The following is a 17,555-nucleotide window of genomic DNA, read 5'->3' as shown; positions in this document are numbered from 1 at the left end:
CGAAAGGTAAGGGTCAACAGCATCGCGAATGGCCTGTGAGGCAGCTGGAGGGATGCGCTCTCCCACAGGAGTGTCTCTTGTGGTGAGAGGATCGGACACAGAGGATGCTGCGGAGGAATTCAACCTACTACGTTCATCACATGGTACCACCTTGCGAATGTCCGCACTGTGGAACGAAGTTAGGTGTTGCTTCATGGTTGTTGTACCAAAGCTGTACGCACCAGATCTCCCGTGATTCAGCACCAATTTGTACTGGTTACACATGACCTGGTTTGCACATGCTTTTGGTAAGTTTCTAAAAACGGTAAACAACCGCCACACCCACGACTCCCGGCGACTGCTGGTAGTACGGAGTTCCTCCACCTCATTCTCTTCATCCTCTTCTTCCTCACTCTCTACATCCTCACACGTATTTTCCTCTGCAGGCCCTTGGGGAGGTGGTGTCGGTGGAGGTGTTTGGGGGCGGTTCTACGGCTGATGAAGCAACAGCAGCCATGGATGCCATTAGGGTTGGTCAGATAATCTTTGCTACAGCAGTAAAGGTAGCAAAACTCAATCTGCTATAGCCAGAAGAACAATGAAGATGAGCTTGGGGGTGTGGCCTTTTATAGGGGTGGAGGGGTGCGCCTTGTGATCATATCGATCACTCAAAAGTGTTGAAAAAGTTCTAAACAATATGTAGAAAGCTGGGGCCATTGTATGGGACATGTGAAATGGTGATTTTGTATTGTATTGTAAAATAATTTATAATGTCTACATAAGATCTTTTGAAATTGCAGAAGCGGACAAAGTGCGCAAATTAGATTACACGCTCAGCATGAGTGCGGTCACATGATGACGTTGTGAACACATCCGCGAAGGAAATGAGTGCCCGCAGGACACCAAATGCAGAGTAACGGCCGTACACTTGCGCACAAGTGTTCTACGGACAGTGTTCGGGTCCTGAAACTAATTAAAAGTGCGACACAAGTGAGACTGACAGTTGCGGACAGGGGCGCTGTTAGCAAGATTTATGGGTATGGTGCGCATGTGCGTAGATGTTCTGCTGACTGTACGGCCAGGTGCAGTGTCCTTAGGTAACCTCCATTTTGTTCGACTACGGACATGCCGGCCACCACACCTGTTCTACCGACAGTTCCATCTTGGCTGCGGACGGTAGGGACAGGTATAGTGTCCTTAGGCCACTCCCATTTTGTTCATCTTTACATCCCGGACACCTGGTGTGTTCTAAGAACGGTTTCATATTGGTTGTGAACAGTACAGAGAGGTATAATGTCCTTAGGACGCCCCCATACTGTTGATTTACGGACATCTTGGACAGCAGGTGTGTTCCAACAACAGTTCCATCTTGGTTGCGAATGGTAGGGGTAGGTGTATTGTCCTCAGAATATCCATATTTAATTGATTACGGACAGGCAGAACAGGCGCGCTGTCTGTGGACATTTTAACTCTTTAAAAAAAATTAGATCCAAACCACTCCACTAAAAGTAACCTAACTTTTTTTTATTAAACGCATAAACATCAATCAAGAGACAGAGAGGGGGAAGCAGACACTGAAAAAAATATAGGGGATTTAGGGTTTTGCACAGGCTGCTTGTGAGGGTATGAAGGGATGGAAGTTTCGTCAAAACGTATGTTGTTTTTGAGGGTTTGGGTATAGTTAAGGGGGGACAGGTACAGGTGGGACAGTGATATCTGATTTTTCCTTTCACGAATTCCTCCACAAATTGCCTTAGCTCATTAAAATTCTCCTTTAGCATGTCCACTTTGCCTTTTATTTGTTTGAGGGTTTCTTCCACTGTGTCCTTCGGTGGACTTTCTTTGTTTTTTTAACTGGTCTATTAAAAATACATATATATGTTAAATGCCCATAACATTCTGACTATTAATTTTCTTACGCCAAGAAGTGTGTGCCATTATTATCGCTATCTTCCGACATTTCGCCATGCGGAAAATTCTCCTCCAGCCACTCCAAAGTACTGCAAATTTTTTTGTCAAAACAACCGAAACACATTTGTTCTGCGGCTCATACAAAAAGTATACACACATGAAAAATGAAGTTCACTTACTCCTTTCTTGTAATTTGTCTTTGTTGTGTTATGTTTGCCTACTGTCGCTCCTAGCTGCACAGTTTCTGTGAGGTAATTACGTTGGAGGCATATCTTTTTTTTGTTATGGTATAATCCACTTTATTCTACATGTTAATTAACTGAATGGGTAATGTGTGATACGGGTAGGTTCGAATGGTTACTTATTACTACTTATGTGTTTAAGTGCTCCTTTTTAAACGTGTGCATTTTTCATATGGCATAATAGAACAATTTCAGATACCCCCTGACTGTTTGGGTAGTGTTGATCTCATTCGCGCCCGTCCACAGACAGGCTCAGTCTGTGCCCTTCAAATATCATTAGCGAGGGGGTTCAGTATGTTCTATGTTACATGTATATAAAGTAAGGGAATTATAGTACATATCTCCAAAATTCACATGCTGAAAGTGTATATTCAATAAAAACTTTGTTAAAGGAATGTTATGGTTAAGTTGCTCAAATAAAAACCTGTGAAATTCACTAAATAAACTCTTTATAAACGGGACATTATGGTTCGAAGTAAAACCGAAAAACCCCTGAAAATCGCCAGTTATGGTAGGCTAAGCAACCATAACTCCCCCCACCACTGTGCACTGCTAACGCTAACACCCAGGATGACATCACAAATGTCATTGATGACATCACTGATGACATCACATGTCTGGCTCCCTCTTTTTTTTGTTCACTGACGCCAAGTGGCTATCTTCAGGTTTTTAGTAGTGCAACTTAACCATAACGTCACTTTAACAAAGTTTTTTTGTGTGAAAATATTGGTGTATTGGCTGATTTTCTAGTTTTGGGAGGAAGGGGGTTCCCCAGTATTGGCCTATGCTGATGACACTGTCCTTCTTGCAAGAAGACCTAGGGCCCTACAGGTATTGATTAATGCCTATTCAATGTTCATGGACAATTTGGACTTAAAAATAAACTCTAAGAAATCTGCAGTAATGGCGTGCGTGGGTAGAAAACGTCCTGTGCCCATGAAACCCATGCTATGTGCAGGTGAAATCATCCCCAGAATTAGGACTTTTGACTACCTTGGAATATGTTTTTCGGAGGCCTTAAATGGTAAAGACCATGTAGCCAAACAATCTGTTAGGATGAGCCAACAGATAGGCAGAATCTTTCTATTTATGTCGAAGTGTAGGGGCCGGCCTCTGGATGTGATCCTTAAGATCTATGGTACCCAAACTACGGCTTCCACTTTGTACGGTGCAGCTATCGGGGGCTTCCAGAATGCGGCGGAAATCCAGAGTAAGGAGAGCAAATTCTTTAAAAACCTGCTCAGGCTCCCGTCCAGTGCATCTGGAATAGCCGTCCACAGGGAGTTGGGTGTGGAGTTTTGGGAAGATCAGTGGGCGCTGGCCCCTCTTATTTTGGGTCAGGCTGTGGGCTAATGAGCATGCTTCCTTGTATACTATTATTCGCACTGTGCTGGGCAAATGTGGCTGGAAAAAAATCCCCTGGCTAGCGTATGTCTTTTCAACTCTGGGTGAAGCCAATTTAGGTGCCCTTTTTCCGCCCGATACTCTTTTGTCCAAAAGTGAGGGGACGGTCTACAAAGCCATGCTGGGTGAAACCATAGTAAGAAAAAGAATGTTGCTAGAGTATGGCCAGCCATAGAAAGGGTGAACTTCACTTAAGCATTAGCTGCCTAACTGGAATCCAACCTTACTTGCTTTGGAGTATGTTAAAAAAGGACAGGTGGTTGATTACGAGGGCACGGTTTGATTGCCTTCGGCTGCAAGGCAACACTCATAAGTGGAAGTGTTATCCCGACTCAGCGGGCTGCCCGGTTTGTGGACACTGTAGAGAGGACCTCTCTCATTTGCTATTCTTCTGTACAGGGTATGCAGGTATACGTAAAGCGACCCTGATTCCTGCCCTTAAGAAGTCGATGATCCGCACACACAGGGCTGCTCTTGTGTTTCTTGTGAGTGCCGAAACAGTTTACACCGCATGGGCTCTTTTGACGTTCTTGAAAAGAGCGATGTATTTCAGAAATCGCATTCTGAAACTGCAAGGTGGTGAAGGTCTGTAATAAAACATAATAGCACTCGTAATGGGTTAAAGTATTCTGCACTGCTTTTTGTATGACCCATCACTAAACTATCCTTTAATGTAGCCCATGATGAGGTAACCATTCGATTGCTAATTGTATTTGTATGCTGCCTTTGGAAATGTTTATCGATCCCATTTTTATGGAATTGCAATTTTAAGATTTTGTAATTTGGATCAGTGTAATAATTGTGTTTACTTGTTGTTTAATGGTTGCTTTTACACAACCGAATAAACTTGTTTGACTGACTGATAACAACAAATGACTGAATCATTTAATAATCTATGCATCAGGATAAAAGAATAAAAGTGTTTTCCCCGTGAACGTTAATAAGCACAAAATCGGTTTTACACATAGAACAGTAAAAGTGCCATGCTCAAAGGTATTCAAACTGGGCCGCGACCCTATGGGGGGGCCGCAGCCTCATCTCCAGGGGGTCACGCACCCACAGTCTGGAGAAAAAAAACATTTCTTTATTTTTTTCGTTTAGAATCTACTATGAGCATGGACCATCCAGTATTCGAGGCCGGGGAAGTACTAATAGAGGCGTAGTGAAATTGAACCAGCAATTTTTGGGCCCTTTGAGTTTATCACTAAAAAGGGCTTATGCAGATAAGACCCTTCCCATGTTACTACCCAGCGCTCTGTGTTGGCGTGCTGTGATCTTGCTCAGATTATCCAATTCCAGTGTTCGTGTTGGAGGCATGCCCTGTCGGTTTCACAGTCGACCGTTGTACTGTTAGACTGGAAGCAGGTATTCTCCCTACTTATAGGGTTAGGGAAATTAGCATGCTATTTGCATCATTTGCATCTAAAGTCTGGGGTAGCAGATGGGGTTATAGAGCTGCAATCAATCAGCCAAAGAACACAGCAACAAAAGGCCATTCTCCTTATCCCTGGAACTCATATCACACTAATGATCCCCCAAACCTTAAGGACTAAGCTGCCACCAGGCTGACCTTCAGTTGTGGGATTCCCTCTTTTTACCTTGACACGGTCTACACCCAAGTTTAGGTCTTGGGTAGAGTACAGCTTCTCTTTATACAGGATGCTCATTGGAAGTAACATACCTCCCCTCCCTGGGTCCTCCCCCTGAACCCCACAATTCCAACTGCAAACTGTTTGGGTTTTTACAAAAAAATTGAATCAAAAATGTGCTCTAAAATGCAGCATTTTAACCCATTATTTAAAAGAATATCCCGGGGAAGAACGCCCCAAAAAACGCTCTAATTTGGTACGCTCTGGCATATCTGGGGGAAATATTTGCCCCCCTCCACTTAAAAAAAAATCAGCAGGCCGCCACTGGCCCTGGGACTATTCTGGGAGCAGGATGGGGGTGGAGCCATGGGAAAGTGGTGGGAGCAGGGTGGGGAGAGTCCAGAGACTGATGGGAGCAGGTGGGGGAGCCCATGTAATATACTACGAGGCGGGTACTGCGTCTGTTTATTTGGCATTTTTTGGGGGGCCCGGCCACCCCGAGTTTTGATCAGGCCAAAAAGGTTTGAAGACCACTGGTCTAAATATAATGAAAAACTTAATTTTGTTAACTTTCTTTCTAAACTCTTCTATATTAATCTGACATATAAAAGGGGAAAATGAAGCAAATATACAAGAACAGTTAATCTAATTTTTCTTTCCCCATCTACACCGATGTTCCTGTTGTCTTTGTCATGTCTCCCCTGTTTGTGTAACCTTCTATTCTATGATAAACTTTAATAAACATTATTTAACAGAACGATGCACAAAAAGGAATTGTAACTAATAAGCACAATTTGTCTAAAAAAAGATAAATCTGCTAAAGTTAATAGTGTGTGGTCAGCGGAATACATGCAATCCCAAATTTGCGTCTGAGAATGGTGACTCGGGGTGCTGGGTTCTTCCCAGGGAATGATGGATTGTGGGCAGTATAGGGAGAACCCTTGGCCGCCGTCCCTTGGCCCATTACATGGCAGGAGACACCCACAGGAGTAATTTATTCTGATCCCCTGGCCAGCTGAAAAAGCCTGCAGGCCTCTCTAGCTGGGCTCAATTTCCTGAGAAAGAAAAGAAACACTGATTCATCAGCAGTCAGTTTTACACACAAGATACTTTTAAAACTCATATGGTTTCTGTTGCAACAAAGTCATTTCAAAGGCTTAGAGATATACCCTCTTCCCCAACCCTGAATGCCTGCGTGTATCACCCATCTGATTCTCGGGAGCCATGGGACTTTTACACTGAGGTGAGACAAAGATAATCAATGAGCCTCTCACCCTCAATCCCGCCAGACTATATATAAATACGCATGTGCACCATAAACAGGAAGGTTGGCAGGCAGATCTTCATGTGTCAAAAGAGCTGAATAAAAGGGATTAGAAAATAACAAGGTTTACCAACTTACTTCTCTCGATTCAGTGTATTACTTGTAGTGGATGGTCAGTATGCTTCGTGGAAGGACACCCAAAGCGATGTCCATTCACAACGCTCCTGTAACCACATCTTGAAATCCCAGATCAGTAAGCTGGTGCAATGGTCGAGTGTAGCCTGTGATCAAAAGTCTAATATAGTCTTGAACGTGAAACCAAAGCTAATTACCTAGATTTGAAAAAGGATGATTAAATCCCAAAGTAAATCCAAGCACTGGGAGGTCCGAAGCATGTCTCAGTGACAAACTCTTCACAAAGTCTTGTTGGCAGCGCCATTAAATAGAAGATGTTTGTGTCTCACATACATCCTCAAATACATCGGCCATCTAGAAAGGGGATGAAATGGATTCAGTGATACGCCATCTTGGTGGGTAATACATCCGCGACTTTAGGAGAAGCGGATCAAAAGGTTACAAGTATGTAACTTAACCCGGACCGTATCTCTGGGTCCAATAGGGTTGCCCCAACCGACCAGGTAACAATCTACTGGTACGGACCGTGATTTTGTTGTCAGGGAGGGGATTCCTGACAGCACACCCTCTTTGAGGCAGTTTCTCTTGGGTTGGGTGTGTGCAGCCTTTTCCCCAGGTTTCCAAGGTGTAACTTATGAAAGTGCTTGGTCAAAGTAGGGGCAACCGAGGTTCTATCTTCAGGCCAGAATCCAACCCAGTCAACCAGATATTGCACTTTATTCTTCTCTAAAGGATCATCTACAATCTTCTTTACCTCATATTCCTCTTGAGGACCCACCAGTGGCGGTTGTTGAAAATGCTGATCACCATATTTAGTGGAATGAGATACTGGTTTTAAAAGAGATGCGCAGAAGATGGGATGTATCTTGTAGTGGGGTGGGGGGCAATAGCATCCGCAGCTGTATATCATGCCAAACTTATCAACGCAATCAGGCCCTTTCTCTCCAAAGAGAACTGCACCAACATAGCCAGAGCCATCACCGGCTCCAGGCTAGACTACTGCAACGTACTCTTTCTAGGAACCTCCAACAAAAACTTAGAGACTACAAGTAATACAGAACAATGCTCTCCGGGCAGCCCAAGGCATTGCTAAAAGAGAACACATCTCTGAAGCCAGAAAAATAGCCCACTGGCTCCCAATAAAGGAAAGGATCGTATTCAAAGCCCTAACACTGACCCACAAGTGCATTCACTTCACTGCTCCAGCATACCTCTCTCAAAGGATCCACCCTGTCTCCACTACCAGGCCAACCAGATTACCGTACACCAACATGCTCTCTGTGCCACTAGTAAAAAGGAGTAAAAGCGGGTGGATCCAGCTTCCCCTATCTCGCGACCACTCACTGGAATGCCCTACCTCCCACTATCCGTGGTGAGGACTCCCTCACCACCTTCCGCAAAACACTGAAAACTACCCTCTTCACATAAGGACCGACACATCAGCACGAATACTTATCATATATGTTGTAATATACAACCAAATGCAATATTTGTAACAGTATGATTTCTTGTACTATTCATAATGTGTCAACAATCGCTATCATGTGTACCATGTAACTAAGTTATTGCAAGTAACAGCGCCTCAATGCCCCTGGGCTTCTTGCGCGCTATATAAATATAAATAAATAAATAACTTCTTTGAAAATGGGTTAATTACATTTTCAATCAAAAATGGCCCGATATACTTTGGTTTCCATTTCCGATTACAGGCAGTTATCTGAATGTTTTTCATGGCCGACCAGAATGTCAGTCTTTTTATAAAGGGGGGCCTCCTGGCATTTTCCATCAGCATTTTTCTTTGTTCTTGAGCATGCCTCAGCTGTAGCAGTGCATTCTGGTATCAGAGTTGAAGTAAGAATATTCTGTAATTAGCTGCAGGAATATGTGAGAAACCTGAAGGTGTCTCACCCGCTAGTCCTCAGGGGATCTCATCCAGGTGGCTAGGACACGACCATCGCTTTTGGATCCAGTTCCTGGGGGTGGACTAGTGCGGGAGGATCACCTGGATGAGGGGTCCTCGGGTAGTGGAAGAGGGACACTGCAGGGTGAGACGCAGTATCCCCTTCCCAATAACACTTTTTCCCCCATCCTACCAAGTAGGCTACTTAGGAATTCAGCCCCCCCCAACCCTCTTTTCCAAGACAAACGCTTACTCACGGACAGGTCACCATGAGCAACAACAGACTAACACCTGAGCCGTATATCTCACCATGAGCAACAACAGACTAACACCTGAGCCGTATATCTGACATGTCCCAACACAAGGGGTCAGGCAGAGTCAGGCAATTACTGATAACTTCCATCACACTTCCCCACACAGATAAAAGACACAGCATGGAAGCACACTCTGAGCAAGGTAAAACATGAGGAAGCAGCAGTTCTGGAAAGGCAGTTTAATACAAGGAAAGAGACGGCGAGCCCAGAAAGGGTTGCAAGGAGGGAATTGCCCTTGGCCTTTTCAGGGAAGGAAACCGCTATTTTCACAAACCCTTGAGGGTAAGGAACATAAGATCGTAGATAAAGCCGAAGAAAGGTGCATTGTGTGTCAAAGGTACTCAGGGCTTTCCTGCATCGACCTCTGGGGTGGGAGGTGGGGGGGGGGGGGTGATTGCTGCCGATATACTGTCCTTGGCTCCTACAACAAAGCCGCTCCAGTAAAGTAAGCGCAGCCAGTGAGTCAGGGAGACTGATAGCAGACCTGTCCGTGTTAGAACCAAGGTTGCAAGCGGCAACATTGCATGAAGAAATCTGCAAAGAACAAAATGCAAGCCGTATGTGATGAGGGACGTGAATATATTTGAATAACCAAAGAATGAGTGAACTTTTGTAAACCAAGGCAGATACCGTATACAGAGTTGTCCAGCGCCATGTGGATGCTCATTCGAAAGTCTCTGCAAGGTTTCCAACTGAGTGTGTAAAATTGTGAACGTGAAATAGAAGTAGTCCTGCAACGGGTCAAGCCAAACCCTGTGCACATTCAAAAGTCTTCAATAGCTAATGCGAACTGTAATTGGTCCGAGCCCGGCTGAGGGAGACTAATTGTGAAAAGGGGGGACTGAGTACGGCTGAGGAGGATCCAGGGTGAAGAGTGAATCGCCATATTTAAACATCAGGCCCTCTGAATCAAGAGACTTTGATAACATAAGAGATGTGGGCACAGAAGGACCTGATGTTGGTAATGGAACAGTGTACTCGTGCCGAAGAAGCCCAAGAGTGCGCTATGCTCGAGTGAATCATCTTGTCTCATTCTAAAAACGTGGGGAAGGGGAGGCCAAAGGCCTGAACAACCTGACTTATTTTATTTTGCAAACACTTCTTTCTTTTTCATGAACATTACCCCCACACTATTTGTAACTTAGCAGTAAGAATTGTCAATAAGTTTTTTAGTATAGGCCCTTTTATTTTGACAAGACTCCACTAGGAATGCGTTATCATTTGATGGTCGTAGATTGCTCCAATCTTAGATTTAAGCTTAGATAGGCGTTTATCACACCCATGTTAAAGTTCAATAAACACCCTTTAACTGTAGTCACTTGTGTCTGTCTTACTTTGATACCATGCCTTCCTTATAAATATGAGGACTACGGACATGAGAATGGAGACGAAACAGGGTGGAATCCATGAGAGATGGAAAGGGGTATCTGACAAGGAAGTACAATGCAAATCAGAGCATGGAAACTCAGCCATGGGCAGGAGTGTCACCTAGTCTACGCTACAAAAGGTGAACTAACATTAAAGATACTGACTTAACACTTGGTTCATTCGTTCTTTCTGGCCGTCGCTTTGTGAATGGTATGTGAAGGAAAACCGGAGTTTGATACCGTGGCTCTGGCTCAACAGTCTCCAGAAACAAATTGGGTACTCCCGTCTGTGATAATGGCTTCTTGAAGACCATGAAGCCAAAAAACAGGATGTGTGAATTGGTGTGCCAAGACTCAAGAGGACAGTAGTTTTGGAAGAGCGATGAAGTGAGCTGTTTTCGGACCTTTGCAGTGCATAATGAGGAGCGGGGGAATCTGGTGATTAAGTGTCCTGTGGTCTCGGCGCAAGGTTTACAGAGCCTACCCCAATTACCTTTGGAATGCTGGAAATTGGAGGACCGGAGCACATCTCCCCTGCTGGAGCCATAGTGGGGAGTTTGACCTGCGCGCTGACAGGCTTTATCAGATGTGGGGTGCCCGGCTTGGGAGTACAGCTGGCCTGAGGACTGGTCCCGGGTAGATTGACACCCTTGCCAGCTTGGAACTACCTGCCTTTCAATCTATGGGAGGACTTGCAGAAGTGAGGAGTGGGGGAGGGGTAGTGGGGGGACTCACGGGTCTCCTTTGAGTGGTCTTCGCCTGGCCTGCCATAGTTGCTGAGCCCCCCGGACCCGATAGCTGGACACCACTGCTGGGGAGACATCACAAGTGGCACATTTGCAGTGTCAGTACAAAGTAGGGCGGTCCTTGGTGCTTGGGGGCGTTGTGTACTTTTCTGGAGTCGAGGCTGTTGTTGGATGGCGAAAGGAAATAAACAATAGGGTAGCTGTTAGGGAGAATTCTCTCTTTAGGCTGAATTTCCTAACCTAGTGAGTCCCCCAGCAGCTTTGCTGGATTTCTGGAGTTCGTTTTTTTCTCCTGCCAAGAGTGAGACTTTTACCCTCACTCTTGGGCATGATTTATGGTGTTCCTTTGACGGTTTGTGTTTTATGGGCTCCTTTACTCCATAGGGTCTCATGTGTTTTTTTCTATGTGTGTTACACAGCACCCTCTGTGCAGTAACACAGGGGTGTCATAGTGACACCCCACCATAATCTCCATACCCTGGGACTGACTACTGTCTCCCAGGGCATGTAAAGTCACCATTGGCTTTACTAGTCCCAAATTATTAACAGAAACCAGTACAAACCATCATATTGTCGACGTACTGGTCGGGGCAATTCGATTGCCCCGGGGTTTGTTACTCGAGGGGGCACATCTCTGTCCCCCCTGATCGAGTTTTGGCTGGTGGCAGTGGATACTACTTTTTTATATTCGACCGCGAATATATTCCTATGGGATTGTCCCATTGTTCGAGGCTACCAACTTAAATTATTTAATTCTCATAGCCTCGAACATAGCGCCGGTTTATTTATTTAATATTAATTCGCCGGTTGGTATTTTTGCCAGGACTAAATTCTAAAATGGCGTTTGTGTTCTCTTCTGTGACTCCAACCCAAGTCGAGCCCTTTGTTCCACTTTTTGGCGGGCTTCTCCACAGAAGCCTCCAAAAGTGTTGCCACTCTGTCTAGGTACCACGGAGGGGGTTTAGGCAGCCGGACTGAGTTACCTTGGTAACTCAAGTCGCACTCTTGTGTGATTGGCCCAAGTGGTGAGCCGGCCGGCTCACCACTTAGCAAGTTTGATTGGCAGCTAGGCTGAGTGAATGGGGGTGTGCTGCATAAAAGCAGGGCTTTGGGGACTGGAACTTCAGAAGTCGCCACAGGACCTGAGAATCTGACGAGGGAGAAGCTGAGCCGACCTACCATGATGACACCACCGGTGGAGCCCTGCGGAACCGACTCACCACTTCCCGACGACAGAGAAGATCTCCCGGCTGAAGAGGCTTCTTCCCCTGACTGGTGGGTACAACCAGTTTACCATCTTCTCTTCGCACCCCCGACCGGCTTGTGGTCGAATTGCCCGTGCCAAGCACCCCGGCAACCGGATAGCTACTTACCACTGGACCGCGAATAAAAGGACCTCTCCTTTTACCTGAGAACTCCGCGACTGGTTTCTTCCCTGGCAGTGCAACGGACTCCGTCTTCCTACCCGACGAGATCCTCTCTTCCCCCGGATGAAGCACCGAAGTGCATCCGCTGCCAGGAACAAATGCCCCCGCTGGAGTATTCTCACCACTTTAAGGTACTGTGTCCGCCAGGCCTCCCTTTCTAAAGATTGCTACAAGGTAATAATAACCCCTTAACCTTATGGACTGGGCTGGCCGCCTTGACCTTCTAACTAGTCCCTTTCTTTTGGTCCAACTCTTTTTGAACCTTTGCAAGACTCTTGTGCACTTCAACCGTGTGACCTTGGACACATTTCGTTTTGATCCCCTTAAAGTGGATTCGGCCTACTGACTCACAGTGTTACTTTGCATTCCTCTCTTGTTGTGTTTGTGAAAAAGTGTTGGGATCTGTTTCAATTCATTCCCTGCTTTTCTCTTCCGTTAAAAACAAATTATTAGAGTGCCATCTGCGTTAGGCGCTCACCGCTGTCTGAAAATAAGTGGGGCTTTACTTAAGACTTGTCTAAAATTCTTCTAAGGGAGTGTATATCTTTTAGTGACCGTGTTTTTGAATTGCTTACTATTAGTGCCTGTGTGTTTTTCTAGATGTGGTTTTAAATAAATAATTATATTTAAATAAATAATCTTTTACATCAAGCCGTGGACAGTGTTTACTTGTTCTACTGTGCTCTTTTGACCCATTGTGAATACTCTGTATACTGCCTAACTCTTCTTGAGGGAGGTCTGACTGCTCAGCCACAGCTACCAAGTGAATCTGTGTGGTACAGACTGCTACCAAGTGGGTTTACTGCCAAACACCAGTAGTCTTAAATCTTTTGCAGTGGTCCCAGAGGGAACTGCACAGGTTTCTGCCTAACAGTAGCCTACAATTTACAAAGAAGGAGGGCCTTGCGCCGTTTAAGGGTACCATGGTGGCACCCCGCGTGGTGGGCCTGGATGAGAGAGCTGGGACTGTGGACCCCTCAGGCCCACCATTTGCACCTGCGAGTCTGTCCTCGGAACACAGCGTCAACCTGGCGGAGATTAAGAGCGGTTTTGCTTGTATGAACACTAAGTTGGACGGCATGCAGTATAAAATGGACCGCATGAAAGACCAGATGGAGAAGGAGAGAGGCCGCATCTGTGAGGCCGAGCACAGAGTGGGGGTGTTCGAAGATAAGATAAGAGCTGCAGCGGGAGGTGAAAGATCTGAGATAAGAATTAAGATTTGAGGCAAGATCTCACCGTAATAATAATAGAGTGGTGGGGATCCAAGAATCCATACAGACGCAGAGTATGGAGATATTTATGGAGACATTTATTGAGGTTGTTCTGGGGAACCCCCACTCTCGTCCCAGTTTCTGAATGAAAGGGCCCACTGCGTGACATTGCAGAAGCATAGGCCCGGGCAGAACCCACTCCCCGTCATTGCTATCACGATAGAGCAACTATTCTGCGTAAATTGGGAGACCTACAGCACAAGGGGGCCAGAGTATAATTTTATCCTGACTTCACGCCGGTGGTCCAGAGGGCCCATCTATCTTTTCACAGCCAAACACGCTCTGAGACCAAGGATTGCAGTATGCCATGTTATATCCCTCAAAGTTAAGGGTCATTCACAGCAACGAGACTCCTTTTCTTTATGACCCTGCTGAAGTGCATACTTTTTGGGAGAAAATGCCTAGTAGCTGATGTACAGGATGGGCTGTGAGGCCATCTGCTGCATTTGGGATATATTTATCGTTTGTGCTGCTGTTTGAACAGACACTAACTGAAGTGTTGGGGGCACAGGTCCGGAATACTCAGGAAATCTGTGCCACCAGTGTTGCTGCATAATGTATATGAAAACCTGTGGGGTCAGTCATTCTAGATTCTTATAGACTGGTGTTGCCGAGTCGGACATCCCCGGGCTATTGCCCACTGTGCTGGTGGTGGGGGCAGGCAGGGTGGGAGGTATGCTGGGATTCACTGCAGGTTGGGCAGTGGGGGTGGGGAAATGGAGGTGGTCACAGCCTGGTTGGGGTTGGCTGTGCGGGTGGGGATGACCTGGAAACTGTTTTTTTTAAAAATGGTTCACATTGCACTGCGCCCGCAGAGGTGGCAGTGTTTCTTGGTGCTTCAAGTCACAATGTGATGGCAAATGTGGTATGTTGGTTACAAGGATGCCGGTTGGGAAGGTGAGGCCGGGGTTGTGCACTCTCCTCAACTGGAATGTGCAAGGCCTTAACAACAATGCTAAGGTAAGTAAGATCCAGGCTTATGGGGAACGGCAAAAGGCTAAAATTCTCATGTATCAAGAAACTCACTTGGTGGGGAACCTGAATGAGATGTTTGCTAAATCGTGGGGGGATTCCAGATTTTAAACATCTGATTTGTTGTATTCCAGTAGAGTTCTCACCATTTTCCACAAGTCCTGGGGTTCAGAAACTGAGGTTGGAATGTGATCTAGAGGGGGGTGTGATGAATCAGTAAGGATCCCGACTCTGGCAGTGGTGTTCTGTTGGAAGATCACATATAGGGGGGGACAGGCCACGAAGACTGTGAAACTCCCCTCCCAGTTTAACTTTCCCCGTAAACCATTTTTCAAACAGCAGAGGTTAAAAAAAACATTGTTTTTGGGGACTACAAGTCCCATAATCCCATGAGTACTGGGACAAGAAAGAGGGCTAAAGAGGCCTGCTGTAGCAGTACTCAGGACTTAAGCCTAACAGCCCACAACTGAAGGAACCTGAGAGGCATAAAAGCCCCCCTCAAGTGCAGGCAATAGGATGGAGCTGGAACTGTGGCTGGAGTGCTTGCTGTAGTAGCAGCGGTAGAAAGAAGACGCCACACTGTTGGCAATCAAGGCAGAAGTGGGAGAACCAAAAGGGACGCCAGAACGTCGATACAGCAGATTTCACCTGCTTTTTCTGACTGGGTCTGTTCCCCCAAACTCTGAGTTGCAGAGGCAGCGCAGCGGAAGGTGTGCAGGGAGTCTACCTTTCCCTATGTGAGCCTAATTGAAGAGATTGAGCAGCAAGGTGCATGTCGGAGCGGTAGGTCTCAGGAGAGAGAGAGGGGCTCCTTAAATCGATTGGCTGGACTGGAGACACCTTCAGAGATGAAGGGTGTGGGTCCCTGCGAAGCCAGAAGCAGTAGAAGTTGTGCTGGAAGCTGTGGAAGTTGTGCAACCCGCGGAACAAGGATCATAGAAGCCAGTGAGTCACACCTGGTGTTCGGATTCGTTGCACGAGCACTGCCGGCAACAGTATCCAGTTCAATTTTCACTCATGTATAAGCAGAGAAATTACCAATCACATGCGAGTGCTACTTTCCCAATGTCCCGTTGTTAAAAGTTCAACAAACAACTTCAACTCAGTTCTTTCACTCGCATGAAGAGCAAACGCTGCAGAAAACCATTATTTGTTAATTTCTTTAAACATTGTGACCTGTATGACGAAGTGGTTGGTTGTGCCCAATTTCAAGGAAAGAGTGACCTTTACATCTTAAGTCACTTGAATGTTTAATACTCATAAAAGAAGTACACTGTTTAAACATTGTATCGTGAATTGAAGAGAGCGTGAGCATTCCCCAAGTCAAGAATATGCCCCTAGTAAGACTGAAAGCAGCCTTTCTAAAAGCCAGAAAACAATTAAACCAAGACTGAGCACAATAGAAGTTTAACCTTCTTACCTGAAGCCAAGAGTGGCACCAAGCGTTAGTAAAGGTTCACATTTATGTGAAGTCTTCTCTCCAGTTGTGTACCCCCCAACTTTTTGCTGCTGTTTAAACACCATAGTCTGACTTTGCCAGTGGAGCACAGCCTTCAACTACACTCCCGTGGGCTTTCGCTCACTTTATTATGGGGAAACTGATATGCCTTTAAAGACACTACAAATACGGAAAGGAGCAGGAAAACTCTGTACCCTGGACCAGAGTATTATTGTAAAGCGAGAATCTGAAGAAATGTCCAGAGAGAAAAACTGTGTTGCTTACAAAAGTGTATCAAAATATTTTATTTTACCATGATACAGAAAATATTCAAAAAAAGCAATTAATGGCATATTACTTTGGAAAACATAATTATTTCACATAACACGACATCATGGATAAACATAACACATGGCTAATTAGTCCATCTCAACAATCATTCATAGAGCAGCATTCAAACCATACATCATTCATAGTGACATTCAACCAACTAACTAACCATAGCTAAAAATGACAAGATTGATAAACATTGATTAACAAATCGGGGGTGAGATAAACATTCATCACGTCCCGTCTGATTATTTAAATGTTTAAAATCTAATTAACATACAACAATAGAACCCATTAAATGAACAAGTTACTTTCTTACCTGGTAACGTTCTTTCGATGGGATGGTCTGACGACGTATTCCATATCTATGACAGGTAATGTCCACAGCCGTGCTGCTTCAGAAAATCTTTGGCATCTGCGTCGATGACGTCGATGCGCCGTCCCAGAGGACCTCCTCAGACGGCCGACGTCACCCGATGTGATAAGTAGGACGCACGACGCCCATAGCCTCAGTTATAGTTTTTTCCCAGAACGTGTGCCACCAGTTTTCTGCCAGTCAGACACACAAGGCCTTGCGGAACGCAAGCTGCAATCGCAAAAGAAATTCTGCAGCGGGGAAGGCAGGGAGGGAGCGATATGGAATACGTCGTCGGACCATCCCATCGAAAGAACGTTACCAGGTAAGAAAGTAACTTGTTCTTCGAGGGGATTGGGTCCTCCGACGAATTCCATATCTATGACAGACTCCCAAAGCAGTACCAAGCAAGGAGGTGGGAAAGAATTTAGAATACAAATTTAGCGTGCCCAATCAAATTGCGGAATAGAGAACTGCCTTGCCAAAGGCCAGATCTTGCCCTCTGATGGAATCGAGGGAGTAGTGACGTACAAAAGTATGTACCGAAGCCCAGGTGGCTGCATCAGAGATGTGACGAATAGGAACTCCCCTCTGCAGAGCAGTAGACGCAGCCACACCCCTGGTAGAATGGGCCCGCAAGCCAGCCAGAGGATCCTTACCCGCCAAGTGGTATCACTCGGAGATAGCTAAAATAATCCAACGAGACAAAGTATGTTTCGTCACAGCTTGTCCCAAAAGCTTCCCAGCGTAACCAATGAAAAGTTGATCGTCCACTCTGACCCGGGACATGCGCGAAATATAAAAGCTCAACGCTCTCCTAGGATCAAGCCTATGGAGCCTCTCCTCTTCCTTACCAGGATGCGGAGGATAGAACGCCGGAAGAACAACCTTCTGGCTCAAATGAAAGT

The 17,555-nt window shown here is 45.6% G+C and overlaps 1 protein-coding gene across 1 annotated transcript in view; it reads right to left on the bottom strand.

Annotated features, from left to right (window-relative positions):
• The window catches only part of PIGG (phosphatidylinositol glycan anchor biosynthesis class G (EMM blood group)), a 1,567,692-nt gene that overhangs the window by 1,023,933 nt on the left and 526,204 nt on the right, over positions 1 to 17,555 (bottom strand). The gene's annotated exons all lie outside the window — the stretch shown is intronic.

Source organism: Ambystoma mexicanum, chromosome 6p, assembly GCF_040938575.1.
Source record: "Ambystoma mexicanum isolate Mex_15411 chromosome 6p, UKY_AmexF1_1, whole genome shotgun sequence".
Taxonomy (NCBI): domain Eukaryota; kingdom Metazoa; phylum Chordata; class Amphibia; order Caudata; family Ambystomatidae; genus Ambystoma; species Ambystoma mexicanum.
The sequence above is the reverse complement of the archived record's forward strand: the minus strand, read 5'-3'. Positions and strand labels throughout refer to the sequence as shown.